This window comes from Triticum dicoccoides, chromosome 6B (genome assembly GCF_002162155.2).
Source record: "Triticum dicoccoides isolate Atlit2015 ecotype Zavitan chromosome 6B, WEW_v2.0, whole genome shotgun sequence".
Lineage (NCBI taxonomy): Eukaryota > Viridiplantae > Streptophyta > Magnoliopsida > Poales > Poaceae > Triticum > Triticum dicoccoides.
The window spans coordinates 368,897,133-368,903,485 of NC_041391.1; positions in this window are offsets into that span (position 1 = coordinate 368,897,133).

A 6,353-nucleotide genomic window follows, 5' to 3' on the forward strand; every position below is an offset into this window, starting at 1 on the left:
AGGCGACGGCAGCAGGGCGGCGCCGGCGACGGGTGCCGTCGTCGAGGTCGCGAGCGGGGCGGGATCGGGGCGATCCCGATTCAGATCGAGGAGGAGCGGGCGACGTGGGGATCGAGCGAGTGGGGGTGTGGGGATTTAGGGTTTCGGTCGACGGGGGTTATGGGGAGTGGGGTGGGCCGGCCTGGTGGCCCAGAGGCCAGCGAGGCCGAAGCCCAATGGGGGAGGGGGTTTGCTCTCTCTTTTTGGTTAGTTTGTTTTCTGTTTTTTTTGTATTTTTTTTTCACTATTTATTTATTTTTCCTTTCTGTTTTATTTCTAGTTTCTCTTTCATTTAGTTTTTATCTAATATTAAAATGATCTCGAATTTAGTAATACATTAAAACCCACTATAACAATAGGTCTTACCCCAAAACAAATTAGTTTAGTATTTTGTTAATTATAAAAGCATTTAAATATTGGTTTTTGCTACTGTTTTATTCACCTAAGGGCATTTAAACATTTTATAAAAATGTGGTTTCTCCACCATAATTACCTATGCATTAGTTGGATCACTCCGAACATTTTAGTGTTAATATTTGAAAACTTTTATTGTTTCATTGATTTTTTTTGAATTTGAATTTGAATCGGTTCCGAACTAACGCGAGATTAGCAACAGTAACCGTGGTGACGTGGCATCATTAACGGAGGTTTACTGTAGCTTAATTACCCGGGCGTCACACCATTGCAGCATCATCGTGCACATCGTCTGGTTCCTCTTGATCTTCAGTAGCATCACCGTATTCAGGGGGCACATAGTTGTCATTGTACTCTTCTTCTTTGCCGTCTTCCATCATAACCCCTATTTCTCCGTGCCTCGTCCAAACATTATAGTGTGGCATGAAACCCTTGTAAAGCAGGGGGTGTGAAGGATTTTTCGGTCAGAGTAAGACTTCATATTCCCACATATAGGGCATGAACAACACATAAAACCATTCTGCTTGTTTGCCTCAGCCACTTCGAGAAAATCATGCACGCCCTTAATGTACTCGGAGGTGTGTCTTGAACCGTACATCCATTGTCGGTTCATCTGCGTGCATTATATATAATTAAGTGTGTCAAAAATCATTACAGAACATCATGAATAGATAATTAAGTGACCAAATTAATAGAAGTTCATCATCACATTAAAACCATAGTACATACATAGTTCTCATCTAACAACATAAAGCTCTGCAGAGCATCTAAATTAATTAAACCATACATTGAAACTATGTAAAACATTTCAATGCGAAAACAAATGCGATCATAATCGCAACCAATGTAACAACTGATCCAACGTCATAATGATACCAAGTCTCGGTATGAATGACATATTTTCTAATCTTTCTAATCTTCAAGCGCATTGCATCCATCTTGATCTTGTGATCATCGACGACATCCGCAACATGCAACTCCAATATCATCTTCTTCTCCTCAATTTTTCTTATTTTTTTCTTCAACAAATTGTTTTCTTCTTCAACTAAATTTAACCTCTCGACAATAGGGTCGGTTGGAATTTCCAGTTCAACAACCTCCTAGATAAATAAAATCTATGTCACGTTGGTCGGCATAATTGTCATAAACAATAAATGAACCAATAGTTATGAAAAGATAATATATACCACATCCGAATCATAGACATGACGAGGGCCGACGGGGGCGGATACCAAAACCATCACACAATATAAGATGCAATAATAAAAGTAAGAAAATTATACAAGTATCTATATAAATATACAAGTAACAATATTTTTTCCTTTCAGAAAGAAGATAAGAACAAGAGGCTCACCACGGTGGTGTCGACGACGAGATCGGCGCGGGCAATCGACGGCGGTGAAGACGGGGACATGACGTGACGGACCGCTAAACCTAGACAAATATTAAGGAAAATGGAGTTTGGAGGTCGAGCTTGGAGAGGAGAAAGCTTAAGTAGTGTGGCTCGGGCATTCCATCGAACACCTCATGTGCATAGGAGGTGAGCTAGAGCACCACAAAGCTCTCTCCTCGCCGCCCAGGAAAAACAGAGCAGTGGGAGTGCTCTGCTCGCGGGCGAGGGGTATATATAGGTAACTCATTGGTCCCTATTCGTCCCACGAACCGGGACTAAAGGGCAGCCTTTGGTCCCGGTTCATGCCACCAACCAGGACCAATGGTGGTGGGCCAGGAGCGAGGCCCATTGGTCCCGGTTCGTCCCACCAACCGGAACCAAAAGGTCCAGACGAACCGGGACCAATGGCCCACATGGCCCGGCCGGCCCCGGGGGCTCACGAACCGGGTCCAATGTCCCCATTGGTCCCGGTTCTGGACTGAACCGGGACTAATGGGCTGACCCGGCCTGGACCATTGCCCCCTTTTCTACTAGTGTAGGGTGAATAAGGCTGAATGGCTGATTTTCCAAACTGATTGATGATGTGGCATAAGGCTGATGCGGACAGTGTGCATAGTGAGAGAATAGGTAGAGGTGGGGAGCAACTTCTTAAGAATATTAGAGTAGACTATGGCACCAATCCTCCCATTTACAAATAGGAGAGTAAGATTTCCACAGAACTTCGGCGATGTGTTTCTTAAAAAAAAGAACTGTTTGGCAACATGGAGCCAGCTCTGTACCATCCTTACTCAATTGTTCTTGACTTCTGGCTCAGCTGACCGCCAATACAAAATCAATGATCATGTTGGAAAACAAAATTATGAGATATTGGATAATTTTACTTTTTAGTTCATAGCAACGCACATGTATTATAGTGGATGACGAACAAAAAAGAAGAGTGAATTTATCTTTTTTGGTAAAAACAAATCGACAACGTCATATAAAATAATAATATTAGATGTGAATGATGTTTCACATAATTGTTGTTTTCCCGTTGCAACACACGGGCATTTGGCTAGTAAGACAAAATTCACGAAACAGTGCATTGATATTAAAATAGAGGGGGGTGAAAAATAACTATTTCCCACCCAGGATGACGAATGAGTTACTTTTTTTGGAAAACAGGTTCATATGCCCCATATTCAGTTTGATCCCGTTAAGTGACTTCTACAGAATTTTTTTCACATGGGATACTGGAGTTGCTCTTGGCTCCTGCAAAAAAGTGTTGTCTAAGCCAAGTTCCAATGTCATTTTTTTAGCTCACATGGTAACTTACTTCATCACACAAATTTTCACATGTTTAGTGTAAATCCATATGAACATTTAGATTTTCTTTTCCGAACTTCAAAATATCATTCTGACAATATTCGAAATATAGTGCTCATGCGTGCACCGAAGTGGTTCTTTTATTGTTGATTGATGGACAACCTACAAAATTTCTCGTGGAAAAAGAAAAAAAAGGCAACCTACAAAAAGTATAGTCTTTTCCTAATAATAAAGCAGCTAGCGCTTCTGGTCGTACGTTGTCATATTAATTTTTTGTCTGTTCGCTCGTCCAGTTCCAAACGTTATTTGCAGCTGCGTAAGTCAACGGGCCAAAAAAATTATGGGCCGCTAAAAAATTTCGACCTCACAACCTGCCCTCCCCTCCCTTCCGGCTGCAGCAAACCGAGTTTGTGCCAAAATTTCCAATTCAAATTAATAGTCCCACCCCGGCACTTTACATCAAATCCTAGCCATTTATATACTCCCTCCGTCCGGAAATACTTGTCGGATGAATGGATGTATCAAACGTATTTTAGTTCTAGATACATCCATTTTTATGCATTTCTCCGACAAGTATTTCCGCACGAAGGGAGTACGTTCCAAATTGCAAGAACCAACAAGCTAAAAAGAAGAGGATGAGCTACCACCAATCAAAGAGGAGAGGCGCATGAATCCAACAAAAAGCAGTATAGGGTGCCCAGCCTAATAGAATGGTCGAGACAAAGCCGAGAGGATACAGAAAAAGATTGATAGCACCGCTCGCGCCGCCCCAGCATCTTGCGGCACCGGCAGCTGCAGTGCACGCAGCCGCCAAGGACGACCCTGTGCAGGCCGCCACCGCCGCGCCAGACCGCCTCCGCCACATGCCCACCTAGCAGGCCTGCGCGTGCGAGTGACTCTAGGTGGGTGGCGGCGAACGAGGCAGCGAGCGAGAGAGGTTGAGGAGGGGATCCGATCGGGGCTCTAGGGTTATAGATGAGGTCGACCTGGGCCTTAGCCCGCGGTAGTTTAGGTGGGCTGGCCCATCCAGATTAGAATCCCATTTACAAAAATTAGAGTCCCCTCAATTTTTTTACAGAAATTAGAGAGAGGGTTGCCTCAAAAAAAAGAAATTAGAGAGAGGGGAAAGAGAAGAAAAGAAATAGCATGTGATTTTATAAAATGTTCAACCTTTTTAAATGGGGCCTAAGATTTATACTTAACCCAAATAAAAAAGTTACACCCACTTTGGAAAAGTTGATTTCAGACTCATTTGAATTTCCAAAAATGTTGATATGTTTGGTGGAGCTCTGATAAATGCAGAAATAATTAAAGGAAAGGTTCGGAGGTCAATATTGAAGTAGAAAAGGCGTGGGATTTTAGAAAATGTTTGGAAGGAATTTGAAAAGGAACTTAAATAAAAGCTAGGTTCAAATGATTCTCTTAAAACGTTCATATTTAGTTGCTTTAGTCCCTATTTTTGTTTCAGATGCATTTATTCATGTGAATGCCTGGGTTTTCTAATTATATATATAATTATAAAAGGAGGAAAATTCTTCACCCATTCCATCATACGTTTGCTCTGTACAGAGTAGCTTGCAGACGGCAGGCCTCATGTTGAGCTCGATGAGATTAGTTGTTTAAGTTTAAGCATTACTGCATTGTTCATTGACATATGTGTTGTGCGATATTTCTCCCGTTGCAATGTACGGGCATATTTACTAGTAGTACGAAAGGGCTAAGGCAAATATGCCCGTGTGTAAGATCAAGAGATCCAAGTGATCATACATTCTCCTTGCATTGCCAGAATCCAACTGATATCTTAGATGTTAACTACACGAATCTATTGAATACAAGAATTGAGAATTTGCAATACAAGGCTCTTATGGTTACTGTTTGTGTCCTCTATACATTTTCTATAGCCTAGATACATCCATTTTTATGCATTTCTTCGACAAGTATTTCCAAACGGAGGGAGTACGTTCCAAATTGCAAGAACCAACAAGCTAAAAAGAAGAGGATGAGCTACAACCAATCAAAGAGGAGAGGCGCATGAATCCAACAAAAAGCAGTATAGGGTGCCCAGCCTAATAGAATGGTCGAGACAGAGCCGAGAGGGTACAGAAAAAGATTGATAGCACCGCTCGCGCCGCCCCAGCATCTTGCGGCACCGGCAGCTTCAGTGCACGCAGCCACCAAGGACGACCCTGTGCAGGCCGCCACCGCCGCGCCAGACCGCCTCCGCCACATGCCCACCTAGCAGGCCTGCACGTGCGAGTGACTCTAGGTGGGTGGCGGCGAACGAGGCAGCGAGCGAGAGAGGTTGAGGAGGGGATCCGATCGGGGCTCTAGGGTTATAGATGAGGTCGACCTGGGCCTTAGGCCGCGGTAGTTTAGGTGGGCTGGCCCATCCAGATTAGAGTCCCATTTACAAAAATTAGAGTCCCCTCAATTTTTTTACTGAAATTAGAGAGAGGGTTGCCTCAAAAAAAGAAATTAGAGAGAGGGGAAAGAGAAGAAAAGAAATAGCATGTGATTTTATAAAATGTTCAACCTTTTTACATGGGCCCTAAGATTTATACTTAACCCAAATAAAAAAGTTACACCCACTTTGGAAAAGTTGATTTCAGACTCATTTGAATTTCCAAAAATGTTGATATGTTTGTTGGAGCTCTGGTAAATGCAGAAATAATTAAAGGAAAGGTTCGGAGGTCAATATTGAAGTAGAAAAGGCGTGGGATTTTAGAAAAGGTTTGGAAGGAATTTGAAAAGGAACTTAAATAAAAGCTAGGTTCAAATGATTCTCTTAAAACGTTCATATTTAGTTGCTTTAGTCCCTATTTTTGTTTCGGATGCATTTATTCATGTGAATGCCTGGGTTTTCTAATTATATATATAATTATAAAAGGAGGAAAATTCTTCACCCATTCCATCATACGTTTTTCTGTAGAGTAACTTGCAGACGGCAGGCCTCATGTTGAGCTCGATGAGATTAGTTGTTTAAGTTTAAGCATTACTGCATTGTTCATTGACATATGTGTTGTGCGATATTTCTCCCGTTGCAATGTACGGCATATTTACTAGTAGTACGAAAGGGCTAAGGCAAATATGCCCGTGTGCAAGATGAAGAGATCCAAGTGATCATACATTCTCCTTGCATTGCCAGAATCCAACTGATATCTTAGCTGTTAACTACACAAATCTATTGACTACAAGAATTGAG